We start from the raw sequence: 20,567 nt of genomic DNA on the forward strand, positions 1-20,567 counted from the left end.
TACCTCCTTGTACTCAGTGTGCTGACTGCAGCTTCTGAACTGCAGTTTGTGTTGTCCTCTTAGTGACTTTTCTGAATGACACTTGATGTAGTCTTACCAAAATACCCGCCTTTGCCTTTGTCATTGGCATTCATGAGTTACTCTTGATTCTTATTTATTTAAGCCCACCTACACCCTGCCACCAGATGTGATGTTCAAACCATTCGAGTTGGTAAATTCTGTGGCATTTCATATCAGAATCCTAGAAGTGTCTTTCTCTAGGATTAATCCACTCGGAACCGTCCTCACGAACAGGATTCTTTTGCCCATAGCTATTGAGAGCCTGGCAGTGGAAGCCAGTGCAGAACCTCAGGCTGCCCACATTCGATCCGCCCATGTGACCTGATTTCCCCTAATTGTGAGATGGGACGACGCACACCGTGACTGGGGCTGCCGGAAGTTCGCTCGTCCTTGATGAGGTGACTTACCTGTTTACTTTTCAGTCAGCATTCAGTGCTCCTCAGCCATCTCAGCACGTACCTGTCATATCGCGTTTGGGCTTGACAGCTGCTACCTTTTTCCATTCTACTCTAGCGTTCCTTCTCACTTTAAAATGTTCCATGAAGGATGTCACAAAGCAATTGCTTCCCAATACTGGACAAGTCCTAAGAGAAAGCTTTTATACCTCAATATGTGACCCAATGAGAGATGGGTTTCAAAACTTCAAGATACCTGATGTGGATGTAAGGTAGAAGGAATAAAGCAACCAAACAGGTAAATGGGATCTAAGAAGACATGTATTCGAGGAAAATAATAACGCCTGCTTAGGAAGCATTGAGCCCTGCTAACCACAGCAGAGGTGGAATTCTCACTGTCTTGAACAGAGCATGATCAAGGATATGGAAGGGGAAAGGAACATATCCTATGTCCTTGAAAGTCACAATAATCTTTCAAGATTCTATTAACCAAGCAAAAAAATAACAAAGGAAAAGATATCGAGTTCTTGTTGTAAATGTTAGTGCACACAAGGATAAATGCAAGGCATAAAAATGTTACTTAGTTACATCTATTTTAATTTACTGTTTTATTTTGTTTTTAAATATTTATTTTTTAATCATGTTTATATGTATCTGCACATGCATGAATACGTGTACCTGTGAATACATATGCCCAGCAGCCAGAAAAGGGAGTCAGGTCCTCGGGACCTGGAGGTACAAGTGATTGTGAACTTTTTCCTCCAGGGTTGGGGAAAGAACTAGAACGATCTAATCTGTTCCTATCAAATACCCTATTAGAATTTTGATAAGAAACCTAACATTTCTCCATGTGAGTCTGGATCTAATAGCCATTTCTTTGACAAATATATCGTTTTGCATCACATTATAATTCCTTTTTACTTCAATTTTTAAATTTTATTTTATCATCGCTTAGAAAATCTCAGCATGAATACTGATTATACACAGTTCATAGATTGACAACAGTTTTACTTTTTAACAGTTGCAAATAAAATTGTATCTGTATTACTGTTTCCTGAACACTTTTGACAAAATATTTTCTTATCTGAAAGTTGAATTACACGTTTATCACTGTAATTGCCCCTCTCTGTCTAATCTTTTCTTCTTCTAAAATCAAATTACTTTATTTTACTTTATGTTATTATGAACATTACTGTTTTGCTGACTACTCTTTTGTTGAATGTTTGCATCAAGCATTTTCCTCACTGAGCCATCTTGCCAACCTTATTTTCATCTATTTATTGTGAAGAATATATATACTTCAGTTGTATTTAATATAATTCTTCCTGTGTAGGGTATTATGTCTATTCTTCTGAATTTTAGTATTGAGTTTTGCTTTGACTTTTTCCAAAAAATAGTAGTTCTATGGATGTTAGAACATTTTTAGAGTGACAGTTTAAAATATTTATCTTATGCATATGAATGTTTTGCCTCTATATATGTATAACATATCTGTTCCTAGTAACTGGAGTTTAGCAGATTCCTTGAAATGAGAGTTACAGTCTGTTGTGATACAGATGTGTATGATAGAAGACCCTGAACTTCTGTGAGAGAAACAAGTATTACTTGCTAAGCCATCGCTCTAGTCCTCTAGCATAAGAATTTGGTTGGCATTTAATATTTTGAAATTATGTTAGTTCAGTGAACTTCTATTCAGGAATACTATAACCTAAGTTACTTATAAACAACACAACTCTCTGAGAGCTGTAGAGGCTAGAAATTTCAAATTTATAGGGAGGGCAGATATGGATTCTGTCAAAGGCCTGCTTCTTATATTCTCACATGTGGACAGTGGAGGTGTTCTGTGTGTGTGTGTGTGTGTGTGTGTGTATGTGTGTGTGTGTGTGTGTGTGCGCACACGCCTGTCTATTGCTGTATGTATGTGTGTGATTTATAAATATATAAATTAATCCTAAGGTGGTAATTGAATTAATTACCTATATATGTCCCACCTTCTAAATCCATCAAAATGAGCAGCAAGATTCCCATGTAAATTTTGAAAATCTGTAAAATTGTTCACCTTATGTCTTTATGTTTAACTTTCCAAATGTTTGGCTACTTATGGTTTTAGGTTAATATATTTTACCAGAAGCAGATTTTTTCAAAACAGTTCAAGAATGACATAGAAATCTTCTCCATATTTATGTTTCCCTTGTGATTTAGATTTTAAACTATAAATAGTTCTATGATTATCCTTTTAGCACACTAGAGAGTTTATGCTTTTTAGGCTGAAGAGTTTGTATTATAATATCTTTATCATTTTCTATTTAATAAAATATTATGTACTTTGTTTCTGGTATTTTGTAACTGATATTTGAATAGTTTGTGTTTCCTGTAATTTTCAATCTTTGTCTTTAACCTATTGGTATTCATAATTATTTACCAATTTTTAATTGGTTTGAGTATCTTTTTTCTTGAGGTTGATATCAAAATTATTTCATTAAATTCAGTCTGTATGATTTGAGTAGAGATTCATTGCACTGGAGAACTTATATGCTTGTAATATCTAGATTTCTATGACATAAATAGGACTGAAAAGAATGATAGAACTCCCTGACTGCTGCCAGATCTACACAGACAGCCAAACTCTTCACAAGGGACACATGTGAGTTCCATCATTGATGATTTGTGTGTAATAGCTCCCTTCACTAGGTTTTCACTGATATCTCCCTCATTAGGAGAATAAATACTTGTATCAATTTTCATAAAACTCCACTAGCACTGCAGCAATTAGAAGTGTCCTCATTGGTTTGTAGAAGTAAAAGTTCTCATCCTATGATACAACTTCTCAACATATCAGAAAAGAGGGTCATGAGGGAGACCTGTTCCTCACATGCAACCGAAGTCAATCCTAACATTGTGTTCTTTACTAACGCCAAGATCAAGGCCATAAATCTCATGTAGGAGTCAAAGTCATTGATCTTTTACTGAAGTTTTCCTGATGTAGGGAGGGAAAAATAGAATCCAATTATCAGTGATGTTTCTTAAAAACCAATAGGAGATATTAAAGAGGCACATGTACACTATGATAGTTTAAAAAAAGCCCCCCATAGCCTCATATTTTCAGTACCTGTTCTCCAATTGATGGAATTGGTTAAAGGGATTAAATTAAGAGGTATGTCGTTGTCGGAGGAGGCGTATCACTAGGGAAAATTGGAAGTAGCAGGAGTCTACATTATCCTCAGGAAACACTGTCTTACGATTATTTCTCAAGATGTAAATCTCCGCTACCGTGCCATGCCTGTTTACCTGCTGCCATGCTTCTTGCCATATGGTTATAAACTCTCAGCCTCTGAAACTGTTAGCGCCAAATCAGCACTTTCTCCTGTGGGTTGCCTTTTTCATGCTGTCTTATCACAGTAGAAAAGTGAATATTATATTCTTACATGAGTAATTACGGAAACTGATAATTTCCTCATTTTGTGCTCAGCAACCTAGAAACCCAGAAAAACAAAAAACAAACAAAAAAAAAAACAAACAAAAAACAACGCTGATTCAAAATCTGAGAACTGAAACATCACACTGACAGGTACACAGGCAGGCTCAAGATGTACTAAAGGTCGATGCCTTCGTTCAAGTCTGTAGGATGACAGAAAGAGTAACAGAAATGAAGTCAGTAACAAGAGCAGCGTAATTCAAGCATTTGGGCTAATAGCCACTTATCAATGAGTGCATACCATGTATGTCTTTCTGTGATTGGGTTAGCTCACTCAGGATGATATTTTCCAGTTCCAACCATTTGCCTACGAATTTCATAAACTCGTTGTTTTTGATAGCTGAGTAATATTCCATTGTGTAGATGTACCACATTTTCTGTATCCATTCCTCTGTTGAAGGGCATCTGGGTTCTTTCCAGCTTCTGGCTATTATAAATAAGGCTGCGATGAACATAGTGGAGCACGTGTCTCTTTTATATGTTGAGGCATCTTTTGGGTATGTGCCCAAGAGAGGTATAGCTGGATCCTCAGGCAGTTCAATGTCCAATTTTCTGAGGAACCTCCAGACTGATTACTCAAGACGGATGATCAAAATGTGAATGCTTCACTCCTTCTTTAAATGAGGAATACCCTTGGCAGGGAAGGGAGAGGCAAAGATTAAAACAGAGACTGAAGGAACACCCATTCAGAGCCTGCCCCACATGTGGCCCATACATATACAGCCACCCAATTAGACAAGATGGATGAAGCAAAGAAGTGCAGACCGACAGGAGCCGGATGTAGATCGCTCCTGAGAGACACAGCCAGAATACAGCAAATACAGAGGCGAATGCCAGTAGCAAACCACTGAACTGAGAGTAGGTCCCCTGTTGAAGGAATCAGAGAAAGAACTGGAAGAGCTTGAAGGGGCTCGAGACCCCAAAAGTACAACAATGTCAAGCAACCAGAGCTTCCAGGGACTAAGCCACTACCTAAAGACTATACATGGACTGACCCTGGACTCTGACCCCATAGGTAGCAATGAATATCCTAGTAAGAGCACCAGTGGAAGGGGAAGCCCTGGGTCCTGGTAAGACTGAACCCCCAGTGAACTAGTCTATGGGGGGAGGGCGGCAATGGGGGGAGGGTTGGGAGGGGAACACCCATAAGGAAGGGGAGGGGGGAGGGGGATGTTTGCCGGGAAACCGGGAAAGGGAATAACACTCGAAATGTATATAAGAAATACTCAAGTTAATAAAAAATTAAAAAAAAAAAAAAAACAAGAGCAGCGTATGTCAACTTGCCACTGATGGAAAGCACAAACACAGGAATTTGTTCTCGCACTTGGGTGGATTTCATTCTGATTTTGTCTTCTAAAAGAGTGTGTTGGCTGATAGCACAACTCCCCTCCATCTGCTCCTTTCACTATTAATCTATTTGAGTTCTTTTTATAGGATAAGCTTAGAGAATGTCTGACCCACTGAGCAGTCAGTGACTTGGTTAATTTGATCTCTAAAATTAACTGCTATAGGAATTTTCTTCTAATGCTGGGTGGTATGCTTATAATTCTATTTCCGGTTTGATTTCAAACATTGCTCTGGTGTGGTGATAGATAGTTACTTTCTATTCTACAACATCTTCTCTTTAGTTTTTTTTTTTTTTTGACATTACAGAATCTCTGTTTTTATTGGGAGTATTTTGTTTGTTTTGCTGCCTTTATTATTTCTCTGATTCAGTTGATGTAGAAACATGAAGTAGGCTTCTGGCCTGGCATGTTATTTTATCTTTTACAATTTTAAATTTAATACATGAAATAAAGAACTATGAAATTATAAACGTGAATTGTAACTTTTATATGCAATGTAACAATTTTAATTTTATGTCGGAAATTCTTGTGTCCAGTATTGAAAATCTTCTTTTCCCTCATTTCTTTCCCGCAATGTGCAAGAAGCAAATTTGAAGTCAGTGGTTTGTAGGTTGTTCTGCTTCCATGGAAAAGTATTCAAGGAATAGACCTTATGGGAGCTGAAATGATGTAGGTAATACTCTTTCAAGCCTTAGGGAATATGTTTCTATGCTTTCATTTACTTCCTTGAAATAAAGGAAAATGTTTCAAGCATCATTTTTTTCTTCTAAATATATTCAGGCTCTTTGGAATGCTCCTATATTTTCATGTCTTAACTGAAGTTTTGTCTGTAGCAGTGGTGAATAATTTAAAGAACACTGGAATATAGCCATCAAGTGCATTGCCTATCTAGGCATGAGGAATTAGGACTTCACACATGTTTAACATCCACTCGGACAACAGCTTAAATTAAGATGCACCACTGTCTTCCTGGAGCTTGCAGTCACATTGTACTTTTAAAATGCAACACTTGGAAAGGGAGCACCTCAGATTTTTGTCTATATGCAAAGAAGAAGGCTTTAAAATATGAACTATGGTTTATGATAATGTAGCCATTTAATCTCAAATGAATGTCCATATTTCATAGGACCATTTAATCAAGAGTTTATAGGACACCAAATTAAAATTTAATAAACATTGCATCATCAGAACCCGGTCACTACTGTGGAAATATTAACCATTAGCACTTCTCATCATCTCAAAGTCCCAGATGATAACCATGTGATATAAACTACTGTTCAGGTTTGTCATGGATACATATTAACACATGCTTGGTGAAAACTTTACAAGCCACTGAAAAAATTTAGCATGTTTCTTTCAAATGAAAATATATTTCTCTAATATAGGAAAATGTACTTAATTGACTTCTTTCAAATTTGATATATCCTAATCATTTGCTACGAATTTATTCTAAGTTGGCAAATCATAATTACTAGTATTTAAAAGCTATAAATAGATAGAAAAATATAAATGAGGTAATTAAAACCTTGTCATAGAGTTGCACTGAAATGTGTGTGCCTGAGTGTGTATTTATCTGTTCCTTCCTTCTGCTGTCCTAAATAACATTTTTTCTCTACCATGGTAGAAGCAGATCAGAAAATTTTGACTTTCATAAAGATTAGGGTACTTACTGCCTGAGAGAGAAAAATAAATATCCAATTTATACACATAAATATAACCTTGATGGAATGAGGAGAAAATACAAGATTTCAATAATGCCTATGAAGTTATTCTCCAAAATTCAAATATGCAACACAGTTCTAAACACTTGTTCTCAATATTTCTTCTTCAAGTTGCAGCCAATCTTTTTGTTTTTCATGAAAAACGTGCACATGACCAATAATATACTGCAATGTATAGCAAATTTAAGAATGCAACTTAAGTTGTAAGATCATTGTTTTTATGTCAATGCTTAGTAATACTATAAATTTCTAGGTACCATAATTTTCAACGCAATGTGACTTTTAAACCGTAAGGTGCCCTGTTACCCTGTTTTTGCACAAGACAAAATCATTAGGCCAAGACAAGGCTGTGGTCTCCCCCTTTCATTTCTTTCTTTCTTTCTCTTTCCAAGGCTGTCATGTAAGGAAGGCTGTTTAGTGACGATATACCTCAAAACGATGCTTCTTGTGCAATTTCAACAGAGATACTCTGTAGAGTACAGTTGCTTTTCAATCCATAATTAAATAAGTGAACATGTTTTATTAAGAAACTGCTTTTAAAATAAATGGCCATGATTTTAATTTGCATGAGACTTTCGTGGTCAGTAAATCAGATCTTACTGGCTACTGTGTTACTGTTTGATGGTGGCCTTGATGTAAGGAACAGTGCAGCATTTTAGAGCCCGTTCATTTCTATTAAAGGCCTTGGGTTATAAATAATCCTGAATGCAGTGCTTATGCATTTTCATTTTGAAACACTTCATGAATAGCGGCATTCTGATAGGAATAAGAGAGACAGGTTCCTGTTAGTACAAAACACTTACATTTCTCTGAAAAGTCTCTCTCCTGTTCATGTAGCATAATTATCCTGCATAGAAGGAAAGTCAGATACAAAGTAATTGCTATCAGCTATCATTCTTCTGTAACTATCCAACTAACCTTATGTATAACATTAAAAAGTGCCTTTCATTAGAGTAGACTTCTATTTCCTTTTAATTGCTTCCATTTTTCTTAAAGTCATTAATATTCAAGAATTCAATCATTACAACTCACATTATTTCCTCTTTGAGATTCTTAGATGAAAGACTTCATAAAGCTATAAAATACAAAGAATTATTTCCATATTGGGATAGTTTCTAAAGCAGGATTTGGAAACCTGGCTCTAGTCAGAATAAACCTGGCCTCTTTTGATAGCCAACAGCTTAAAACTTACTTCAGAGAAAATGTTCTTAGGATCGGCGCCTTTTGTCTCCTCTGATAATTGTTCAAATGTCCACATTTTACTCCGGGTTTTGTCCCCTTGAGATTTCTTTTTTATTTTAATCACTTGCAATTTTCTGAATACTAAAATATGTTTTAAATTTAGAGATTTATTTCAGTAACACTGGCCTTTCTTTCTTCAGAGGGCAGTGCTGAAAGCACTATTTTGCATTTGTATTTCACACATATTTTGTTCCTTGAACCTCTACAATTTAATGTACTTCAGGTCTGACTTTACAGTAATAGTGATTCATTTATTTGTACATTTTGGTAAATGTATTCTAGGATTACTTTAAAATTAGAATGCATGTGTAGGGATGGAAAGCTCTCATGTTTTTCAGATATTTTGAATTAAATCAAGTATAACGCATATGCTCACACTTTACCAAGTAACATACTGTGATAATTTTATAAAATTCATTATCCATTCTCTTTGATTCTTCCTAAGATCACTTTTATATAAGTTATGGACGTACTTAACATATGGCAGGCCTTTTGTTGAAAAAATACCTAAAATAAATTGCTCAAAAAGAGGACTGTTTTCAGTGTGATTTCAGGGATTTTCATCCAAAACTACTTAGACTCATCACGTAGACACTGAAGGGACATTGTACATTATTGTGAGACAGTTCATGCTAGAGCAGGCTCATTTACAATTCATGGTCTGGAACTAGAAAAGGAAGGTTTGGGTGGAGAAAGACCTACTATCTCTTCCAATACCACAGAGCCACTTACCTAACTTCATAATACCTTAACTACTACATGATTTTGCCTCCAATAATGACATAATTTGGGGACTAAGCCTATAGCTTACGGGTCTTTGAGGAACATTGAGGATCAAGATCATACACTTGGTATCATTTGCCTTGCCTTAAGTTTACTTGCTAGTTAATTCATTGTGTTCATAGATGAGTTTTTAGATTCTGTATAATCATTGAAACCTTTTTCGAAGGGATAATTTCCTATTCTGAAAATAGCCTTCTTCCTATTGTTCCAGCCATAACTCAATATTTATATTCATACATGCGTGTATTCTTTTGAAGACTGTTCTGCTCTCATATGCCTTGATGATAAAGTCAGGATTTGTAATAAGCATCAGTGTGAAAGTTGCTTCAACTATTACTTCCATAGTAGTTACACATTTTCATTCTCCCTAAACATTACCAACAACTGGGGAACAAATATTGAAACGAAAGAGCCAATGAAAAATACTGTCATTCAAATCACCACATCCCACTTGCTGGCTCCATAGGGCTGGAACCACATCATAATACAAAATGCATTTAGTTCAATCTTCCCAATAGATTTTCAATTTTAACACTAAGTCCAAATTCCAAAGTTTCTTCTGAGATGCAGGACAAATCTATGTGGGAACCCCTGCAAAATCAAGAAGCAAATTTAATATTTCTAACATACAGTGCCATTCAATATCTATTACTACTGCAAAAAGGGGGATCAAGGCATACTGGAGAAATAATAGACTAAACCTAGAGTAAAAGCAGTCAGTGAAAACTCCAAACCCTATAGGTCTATGTCAAAGTGAAGGGCTTATATGAATTTGTACTGCCAGCTTTTCTGCCTGCAGGATACATTTATCTATTGTGGTCATCCTATTACCCATATACAGAAATCCCTGGCAAATATACCTAGACTCTAAAGTGTTTAGCATCTTGAGATCTCTAATAAAATCCAGATTTCACTTTACACAGTGACCTATGCCCTCTCAGGGCCTTCAAGGAGGGACCTCCCTAAGCCATATTTCCCGACATAAATTTCACTGGAGTGAAATTCCATAACCCCTTTACTTGTGTATCCTTCAAAATTCAGAAGTCAGAACATGTTGACAACATTGCCCGGCTTCCTGCTTTGGAGAACCTTTGGCTTTTTGAATCACATTTGTAGAGGCTTTTCTTTCTAGTAGCAAAAGAGATTTCCTTTTTAATTGCAAGCTGGGTGTGTTTTTGCTTGAGTGTACCTTGCTGTTATCATAATGCAAATCAGGTCCCTGCCTTGATCACCTCATTTCTTTGACCTCAACTGTTCTATATTGTTCAAGGAGTACCTAGACTACCCAGGAATCTAAAATAATGACTATGGAAGTATTTGAAGGCAATGTGTAATACAGAACAGTAAAATTATCATTTTAAGTGCTGTATGATATAATTCTGCCCACTGTTGTCCAAGGATGCATCAATGTTTTGTGCTTTCCTTATTTTTCTTATCTGATAAGAATGCATTAATTTTAATACTGGTCCTATGTTTCCAATAGAGTTGGGTTCTTTGTTGTTGTTCAATCATATCTTCTTCCTGAGAGACACATTCCTGCCAGAATACAGCAAAAACATAAGCGAACGCCATCATTAAACCACTGAACTGAGAACGGGACTCCGGTTGAAGGAATCAGAGAAAGGACTGAAAGAGCTGAAGGGGCTTGAGACCTCATGTTAACAACAGTGCCAAACAACCAGAGCTTCCAGGGACGAAGCCACTACCCAAAGACTATATACATTGACCGACCCTGAGCTCCAACCTCATAGGAGGCAATGAATAGCCTAGTAAGCGCACCCGTGGAAGGGGAAGCCCTTGGTTCTGCCAAGGCTGGACCCCCAGTGAACGGGATTGTTGGGGGCAGGGCGGTAATTGGGGGAGGATGGGGAGAGGAACACCCATATAGAAGGGGAGAGGGAGGGATTAGGGGGAATATTGACCTGGAAACTGGGAAAGGGAATAACATTTGAAATGTAAATAAGAAATACCCCATTTAATAAAGATGAAAAAAATCAGACTTATAAAACAGGGTAATTTTTATTTGATTCTCCATGATCAATTCATAGTTTATGAAATTGGACTTACTTATAAGCTTTGTAAATATAAATGCCTAAAGCTTCATAAAGCTTCATACATCTCAGGAAAACTCAAAAAATATTGGGAATTCATCTTTCTTACCTTGAAATTATATTTTGACATAAAATATCCTCCAACAAAAGAACTTTTAAAAAAATGAGTTTCTAAGGTGAATGTACAAAATAGTATTCTATGTTGCTGTTTTATGGTAGATAGTTCAGCATCCACTGTTACCAAGAACGTAAGTGTCGAGAGCTCTTTTATTTGGAATAGGTTTTGGATTCAGTTCAATCCATCCACAGTTTCTATAAAATGTCGAAAATTACTGCCATTGAAGGTGCTTGATTGTAGTCCATTATAATGGGATTAACATAAAATGTCTTGAGAAACATTTCAAAGTAATAAACTTCACAGAGGTATTTGATTTCTAGCTGTTGGTCACTAAAGGAATCTATGCAAATTAGTAATAGTGCATTTAGATACGAATTTCTAATTTGGAATTTAAATTTTGTTAACTAAATTTGTATGTGTTATTTTTTACTAAGACATTACTATGACAGCAACATATGAATTTCCATTCTAAACTATGAAGGCAAGTGCATTTTCCGCACAAACCTCTGTTTGTGGTTATTTGTGTCTGTATACCTGTTTTTCATGTTTACATGTGTTCTTCTATGTATGCATGGGGGTACATAGACATGTAGTGGCTACAGGACAAATTTGATTCTTGTTCCCTGTCAGACAATATTCACTTCCTGTTTGGAGAATGCTCTCAGAGATTTTGCTTGGCTTTGTGGTCAAGGAGCATGGGAGATAGAAGGGTCTCTGCCTGTCAGTGTTGCAATTAAAAACATACACTACATTTCAGTTTTTTAAAGGTTTCATAAAACCTTGTGTAGTCATCCTTGCTTGGCAGGCAATTACAGTTGGAGAATCCTACCATCCACAAACATTTTATGTAAAGTAGCAATATAGTTCTTTATCAAATTAGATCGAAACAGGCAATGAAGTTATAATTTAAAAATATTAACATAAAAATCCAACCAAGGGATCAAAATCTGACTCAGAAAGAAATGCTAAAAATAATAGGAACCCTCAATTCCAGTTTATCAAACGACCTTTATTTTCTTTCTTTTTTTTTTTTTATTAACTTGAGTATTTCTTATATACATTTCGAGTGTTATTCCCTTTCCCGGTTTCCGGGCAAACATCCCCCTCCCCCTTCCCCTTCCTTATGGGTGTTCCCTTCCCAACCCTCCCCCCATTGCCGCCCTCCCCCCAACAGTCTAGTTCACTGGGGGTTCAGGCTTAGCAGGACCCAGGACTTCCCCTTCCACTGGTGCTCTTACTAGGATATTTATTGCTACATATGAGATCAGAGTCGAGGGTCAGTCCATGTATAGTCTTTAGGTAGTGGCTTAGTCCCTGGAAGCTCTGGTTGCTTGGCATTGTTGTACCTATGGGGTCTCGAGCCCCTTCAAGCTCTTCCAGTTCTTTCTCTGATTCCTTCAACGGGGGTCCTATTCTCAGTTCAGTGGTTTGCTGCTGGCACACGCCTCTGTGTTTGCTGTATTCTGGCTGTGTCTCTCGGGAGAGATCTACATCAGGCTCCTGTCAGCCTGCACTTCTTTGCTTCATCCATCTTGTCTAATTGGATGACTGTATATTCATGGGCCACATGTGGGGCAGGCTCTGAATGGGTGTTCCTTCTGTGTCTGTTTTAATCTTTGCCTCTCTATTCCCTGCCAAGGTATTCTTGTTCCCCTTTTAAAGAAGGAGTGAAGCATTCACATTTTGATCATCCGTCTTGAGTTTCATTTGTTCTAGGCATCTAGGGTAATTCAAGAATTTGGGCTAATAGCCACTTATCAATGAGTGCATACCATGTGTGTTTTGTTTTTTTTTTTTTTTTTTGGTTTTTTTTTTGTTTTTTTTTTTATTTTCTTTCATTTTATTTAATTTTTTTAATTTTTTTGCTGTTTCTTCTTTTCTATATTTTATGGCAAACATCCCCCTCCCCCCTCCCCTTCCTTATGGGTGTTCCCCTCCCAACCCTCCCCCCATTGCCGCCCTCCCCCCATAGACTAGTTCACTGGGGGTTTTGTGATTGGGTTAGCTCACTCAGGATGATATTTTCCAGTTCCGACCATTTGCCTACGAATTTCATAAAGTCATTGTTTTTGATAGCTGAGTAATATTCCATTGTGTAGATGTACCATGTTTTCTGTATCCATTCCTCTGTTGAAGGGCATCTGGGTTCTTTCCAGCTTCTGGCTATTATAAATAAAGCTGCGATGAACATAGTGGAGCACGTGTCTTTTTTATATGTTGGGGCATCTTTTGGGTATATGCCCAAGAGAGGTATACCTGGATCCTCAGGCAGTTCTATGTCCAATTTTCTGAGGAACCTCCAGACTGATTTCCAGAATGGTTTTACCAGTCTGCAATCCCACCAACAATGGAGGAGTGTTCCACTTTCTCCACATCCTCGCCAGCAACTGCTGTCACCTGAGTTTTTGATCTTAGCCATTCTCACTGGTGTGAGGTGAAATCTCAGGGTTGTTTTGATTTGCATTTCCCTTATGACTAAAGATGTTGAACATTTCTTTAGGTGTTTCTCCGCCATTCGGCATTCGTCAGCTGTGAATACTTTGATTAGTTCTGAACACCATTTTTTGAGAGGGTTATTTGTCTCCCTGCGGTCTAACTTCTTGAGTTCTTTGTATATTTTGGATATAAGGCCTCTTTCTGTTGTAGGATTGGTAAAGATCTTTTCCCAATCTGTTGGTTGCCGTTTTGTCCTAACCAAAGTGTCCTTTGCCTTACAGAACCTTTGCAGTTTTATGAGATCCCATTTGTCGATTCTTGATCTTAGAGCATAAGCCATTGGTGTTTTGATCAGGAAATATTTTCCAGTGCCCATGTGTTCCAGATGCTTCCCTAGTTTTTCTTCTAGTAGTTTGAGTGTATCTGGTTTGATGTGGAGGTCCTTGATCCGCTTGGACTTAAGCTTTGTACAGGGTGATAAGCATGGATCGATCTGCATTCTTCTACATGTTGACCTCCAGTTGAACGAGCACCATTTGCTGAAAATGCTAACTTTTTTCCATTTGGTGGTTTTGGCTCCTTTGTCAAAAATCAAGTGCCCATAGGTGTGTGTGTTCATTTCTGGGTCTTCAATTATGTTCCATTGGTCTGTCTGTCTGTCTCTGTACCAATACCATACAGTTTTTATCACAATTGCTCTGTAATACTGCTTGAGTTCAGGGATAGTGATTCCCCCTGAAGTCCTTTTACTGTTGAGGATAGTTTTACCTATCCTGGGTTTTTTGTTATTCCAGATGAATTTGCAAATTGTTCTGTCTAACTCTTTGAAGAATTGCATTGGTATTTTGATGGGGATTGCATTGATTCTGTAGATCGCTTTTGGTAAAATGGCCATTTTTACTATATTAATCCTGCCAATCCATGAGCATGGGAGATCTTTCCACCTTCTGAGGACTTCTTCAATTTCTTTCTTCAGACTCTTGAAGATCTTATTGTACAGATCTTTTACTTGCTTGGTTAAATTCACACTGAAGTACTTTATATTATTTGGGTCTATTATGAAGGGTGTCGTTTCCCAAATTTCTTTCTCGGCTTGTTTCTCTTTTGTATAGAGGAAGGCAACTGATTTATTTGAGTTGATTTTATACCCAGCCACTTTGCTGAAGTTGTTTATCAGCTTTAGTTCTCTGATGGAACTTTTGGGATCACTTAAATATACTATCATATCATCTGCAAATAGTGATATTTTGACTTCTTCTTTTCCGATCTGAATCCCGTTGGCCTCCTTGTGTTGTCTGATTGCTCTGGCTAGAACTTCAAGAACTATATTGAATAAGTAGGGAGAGAGTGGGCAGCCTTGTCTAGTCCCTGATTTTAGTGGGATTGCTTCAAGTTTCTCTCCATTTAGTTTAATGTTAGCAACTGGTTTGCTGTATATGGATTTTACTATGTTTAGGTATGGGCCTTGAATTCCTATTCTTTCCAGGACTTTTATCATGAAGGGGTGTTGAATTTTGGCAAATGCTTTCTCAGCATCTAATGAAATGACCATGTGGTTTTGTTCTTTCAGTTTGTTTATATAATGGATCACGTTGATGGTTTTCTGTATATTAAACCATCCCTGCATGCCTGGGATGAAGCCTACTTGATCATGGTGGATGATTGTTTTGATGTGCTCTTGGATTCGGTTTGCCAGAATTTTATTGAGTATTTTTGAGTCGATATTCATAAGTGAAATTGGTCTGAAGTTCTCTTTCTTTGTTGGGTCTTTGTGTGGTTTAGGTATAAGAGTAATTGTGGCTTCATAGAAGGAATTCGGTAGTGCTCCATTTGTTTCAATTTTGTGGAATAGTTTGGATAATATTGGTACGAGGTTTTCTATGAAGGTCTGAGAGAATTCTGCACTAAACCCGTCTGGACCTGGGCTCTTTTTGTTTGGGAGACCTTTAATGACTGCTTCTATTTCCTTTGGAGTTTTGGGGTTGTTTACCTGGTTTATCTGTTCCTGATTTAACTTCGATACCTGGTATTTGTCTAGGAAATCGTCCATTTCCTGTAGATATTCAAGTTTTGTTGAATATAGGCTTTTATAGTAAGATCTAATGATTTTTTGAATTTCCTCTGAATCTGTAGTTATGTCTCCCTTTTCATTTCTGATTTTGTTAATTTGGACACACTCTCTGGGTCCTCTCGTTAGTCTGGCTAAGGGTTTATCTATCTTGTTGATTTTCTCAAAGAACCAACTTTTGGTTCTGTTGATTCTTTCTATGGTCCTTTTTGTTTCTACTTGGTTGATTTCAGCTCTGAGTTTGATTATTTCCTGCCTTCTACTCCTCCTGGGTGTGTTTGCTTCTTTTTGTTCTAGAGCTTTTAGGTGTGCTGTCAAGCTGCTGACATATGCTCTTTCCTGTTTCTTTCTGCAGGCACTCAGCGCTATGAGTTTTCCTCTTAGCACAGCTTTCATTGTGTCCCATAAGTTTGGGTATATTGTATCTTCATTTTCATTAAATTCTAAAAAGTTTTTAATTTCTTTCTTTATTTCTTCCTTGACCAGGTTATCATTGAGTAGAGCATTGTTCAATTTCCACGTATATGTGGGCATTCTTCCCTTACTGTTATTGAAGACCAGTTTTAGGCCGTGGTGGTCCGATAGCACGCATGGGATTATTTCTATCTTTCTGTACCTGTTGAGGCCCGTTTTTTGACCAATTATATGGTCAATTTTGGAGAAAGTACCATGAGGAGCTGAGAAGAAGGTATATCCTTTTGCTTTAGGATAGAATGTTCTATAAATATCTGTTAAGTCCATTTGGCTCATGACTTCTCTTAGTCTGTCGACATCACTGTTTAATTTCTGTTTCCATGATCTGTCCATTGATGAGAGTGGGGTGTTGAAATCTCCCACTATTATTGTGTGAGGGGCAACGTGTGTTTTGAGCTTTAGTAAGGTTTCTTTTACGTATGTAGGTGCCCTTGTATTTGGGGCATAGATATTTAGGATTGAGAGTTCATCTTGGTGGATTTTTCCTTTGATGAATATGAAGTGTCCTTCCTTATCTTTTTTGATGACTTTTAGTTGGAAATTGATTTTATTTGATATTAGAATGGCTACTCCAGCTTGCTTCTTCTGACCATTTGCTTGGAAAGTTGTTTTCCAGCCTTTCACTCTGAGGTAGTGTCTGTCTTTGTCTCTGAGGTGTGTTTCCTGTAGGCAGCAGAATGCAGGGTCCTCGTTGCGTATCCAGTTTGTTAATCTATGTCTTTTTATTGGGGAGTTGTGGCCATTGATATTGAGAGATATTAAGGAATAGTGATTATTGTTTCCCTTTATATTCATATTTGGATGTGAGGTTATGTTTGTGTGCTTTCATTCTCTTTGTTTTGTTGCCAAGACGATTAGTTTCTTGCTTCTTCTAGGGTATAGCTTGCCTCCTTATGTTGGGCTTTACCATTTATTATCCTTTGTAGTGCTGGATTTGTAGAAAGATATTGTGTAAATTTGGTTTTGTCATGGAATATCTTGGTTTCTCCATCAATGTTAATTGAGAGTTTTGCTGGATACAGTAACCTGGGCTGGCATTTGTGTTCTCTTAGGGTCTGTATGACATCAGTCCAGGATCTTCTGGCCGTCATAGTTTCTGGCGAGAAGTCTGGTGTGATTCTGATAGGTCTCCCTTTATATGTTACTTGACCTTTTTCCCTTACTGCTTTTAATATTCTTTCTTTATTTTGTGCGTTTGGTGTTTTGACAATTATGTGACGGGAGGTGTTTCTTTTCTGGTCCAATCTATTTGGAGTTCTGTAGGCTTCTTGTATGTCTATGGGTATCTCTTTTTTTAGGTTAGGGAAGTTTTCTTCTATGATTTTGTTGAAGATATTTACTGGTCCTTTGAGCTGTGAGTCTTCACTCTTTCTATGCCTATTATCCTTAGGTTTGATCTTCTCATTGAGTCCTGGATTTCCTGTATGTTTTGGACCAGTAGCTTTTTCCGCTTTACATTATCTTTGACAGTTGAGTCAATGATTTCTATGGAATCTTCTGCTCCTGAGATTCTCTCTTCCATCTCTTGTATTCTGTTGGTGAAGCTTGTATCTACAGCTCCTTGTCTCTTCTTTTGGTTTTCTATATCCAGGGTTGTTTCCATGTGTTCTTTCTTGATTGCTTCTATTTCCATTTTTAATTCCTTCAACTGTTTGATTGTGTTTTCCTGGAATTTTTTCAGGGATTTTTGTGACTCCTCTCTATGGGCTTCTACTTGTTTATTTATGATTTCCTGGAATTCTTTCAGGGATTTTGCGATTCCTCTCTGTAGGCTTCTACTTGTTCTCTAAGGGAGTTCTTCACGTCTTTCTTGAAGTCCTCCAGCATCCTGATCAAATATGATTTTGAAACTAGATCTTGCTTTTCTGGTGTGTTTGGATATTCGCTGTTTGCTTTGGTGGGAGAATTGGGCTCCGAAGATGCCATGTAGTCTTGGTTTTTGTTGCTTGGGTTCCTGCGCTTGCCTCTCACCATCAGATTATCTCTAGTGTTACTTTGTTCTGCTATTTCTGACAGTGGCTAGACTGTCTTATAAGCCTGTGTGTCAGGAGTGCTGTAGACCTGTTTTCCTGTTTTCTTTCAGCCAGTTATGGGGACAGAGTGTTCTGCTTTCGGGCGTGTAGTTTTTCCTATCTACAGGCCTTCAGCTGTTCCTGCGGGCCTGTGTCTGGTGTTCACCAGGCAGGTTGCTTACAGCAGAAAAGTTGGTCTTACCTGTGTTCCGGAGGCTCAAGTTTGTTCGTGGGGTGCTGCCTACGAGCTCTGCGTGGTGGCAGCAACCAGGAAGATCTGCGCCGCTGTTTCCGGGAGCCTCCGTGCACCAGGGTTCCAGATGGTGTTTGGTGTTTTCCTCTGGCGTCAGAGATGTGTGCAGAGTGCAGTCTCTTCTGGTTTCTCAGGCGTGTCTGCCTCTCTGTAGGTTTAGCTCTCCCTCCCATGGGATTTGGGTGCAGAGAACTGTTTATCTGATCTGTCCTTTCAGGTTCTGGTGGTGTCTCAGGTGCAGGGGTCCTGCCGCTCCTGGGGCCTCCCCCATGGGAACCCAGAGGCCGTATACAGTTTCCTCTTGGGCCAGGGATGTGAGCAGGGGTGGGCAGTGTTGCTGGTCTCTTCTGCTCTGCAGCCTCAGGAGTGACCAGGTGGTGAGGTCTCTCTCCCACGGGGTTTGGGAGCAGAGAGCTGCTGCGGGCTGGGATCCACGGGTTTGGGACTCATGGTAAACACAGGAAGTGCCTGGTCCTAGAGGAATTTTGCCTCTGTGTGTCCTGAGTTCACCAGGCAGGTCTCTTGCAGCAGAAAAGTTGGTCTTACCTGTGGTCCCGAGGCTCAAGTTTGCTCGTGGGGTGCTGCCTACAAGCCACGACCTTTATTTTCAAGATTTACTATAATCTTTCTTTTTTTTTTAATGTTTTTTCTTCTTTTTTTTTTCTTTTTTTTTCGGAGCTGGGGACTGAACCCAGGACTTTGTGCTTGCTAGGCAAGCGCTCTACCACTGAGCTAAATCCCCAACCCCCTTTTTTTAAACATGTTTTTTTAACTATAATCTTTCAGAATATCAAGTTCAAAATCTGACTGCAGCTATATCAAGAGAATCCCTGACCCATAATTCTTCCCATCTGAAAGAAATGCAAGGATGGAAATGGAGAAGAACCTGAGGAAAAGAACATCCAGCGACAGGCCCAAAGTGGGATCCAGCTCAAGGGGAGGCCCGAAAATCTGACAGGATTACTGAAGTTTTGAGGCATTCACAAAAAGGAATCTACCATAACTGTTCTCAAAAATACCCAAGGAACTGAAAGAGTCAGATGCTGATATGTGCACCCAACCAATGAACAGAAACTGCTGAGCCCTCTGGTTGAATTAGGGAAAAGCTGGAGGGCAACCCTGTAGGAGGACCAGCAGTCTTAATTAATCTGGACTCCTGAGATCTCTCAGACACTGGATCACCAACTAGGCTGAATACACCAGCCAAGATGAGGCCTCCAGCACATGTATAGCAGAGGACTGCTGGGTCTGGGTTCAGTCAGAGAAGATACACCTAACCCTCAAGAGACAGGAAGCCCCAGGAATTTTAAGGTGTGGTAGGGTGGGAGTGGGTGTGAGGGGGTGCAGGGAGGAGGTATGGGATCTGAAACTAAGGGGGTGAACTGGAATGGGAATAAAATCTGGAGTATAAAAATTAATACATAAAAAAATTAAAAATTAAAAAAGAGAACAGCTTTACTTCCTAATTGTAGTATTTTTCCAACACTACAATCAAGATACTCATTTAAACTGTGAAATATACAGATTGAATTTGGGCACTGGAAGTGATCATTTTCTTCTGAAACCCCTGAGTAATTGGATGACTTAGAGAGTAGATTTCATTACCCTCAGTACATTAAAGACTCTTTCAGCAAACGAATTATATTATATTTTGTAAACTCCTCAAATGACCCATTTTTGGTCTGAAGATTTCTAGATCAATAAACCATGAAGAATGAACAAAGCCTAAGCGCAGAAATGCCTCTTTTGCGTTGGAAGAATATATACTATTAATGAAGAAAATAGTCTCTAGCTTAGTAAAGTAGCTAACAAAATACTAACTTAGTAAGTTACAGAAAAACAAATACAGTGTGCATTCATTTAGATGTTCATGTTGTCTGTTCTATCTTCAATAAGCAAACTGCAATTCTAGAATCTGCATAACCACAGAGGTTAGAAAAGGAATGACACTGGAGGTGGGTATTTATTTCCCTAGGACGGATCGATGTGAGATGGAATGAAAGGATCAAATGATGAAGGAAAGGGAAAAGAATTGTGGAAATGAATACAAAAGGGGCAACTAAACTAAGGGTTATTGGAGAGGTTGTATGGAAACCAAGTACAGTAGAAGTTCCCTAACACGAACACACACAC

At 38.2% G+C, this 20,567-nt stretch overlaps 2 long non-coding RNA genes across 3 annotated transcripts in view; one reads left to right on the forward strand and one right to left on the reverse strand.

Annotated features, from left to right (window-relative positions):
* Window positions 1-20,567, reverse strand: part of LOC120096593 (uncharacterized) — a 57,639-nt gene that overhangs the window by 12,734 nt on the left and 24,338 nt on the right. Inside the window, exon 2 of one of the 2 annotated variants that reach the window (XR_010057498.1) lies at window positions 7,801-7,844. This is a non-coding gene — a long non-coding RNA (uncharacterized LOC120096593). Of the gene's footprint in view, window positions 1-467; window positions 4,262-7,800; window positions 7,845-20,567 lie in introns of those variants that run through there. The other variant, XR_005493217.2, reaches the window with a different exon arrangement.
* LOC134481738 (uncharacterized) lies at window positions 418-20,157 on the forward strand. Its single transcript, XR_010057497.1, has 2 exons — window positions 418-753; window positions 19,221-20,157. It is a non-coding gene; the product is annotated as an uncharacterized LOC134481738 (long non-coding RNA).

Source organism: Rattus norvegicus, chromosome 14 (genome assembly GCF_036323735.1).
Source record: "Rattus norvegicus strain BN/NHsdMcwi chromosome 14, GRCr8, whole genome shotgun sequence".
Classification (NCBI taxonomy): Eukaryota; Metazoa; Chordata; class Mammalia; order Rodentia; family Muridae; genus Rattus; species Rattus norvegicus.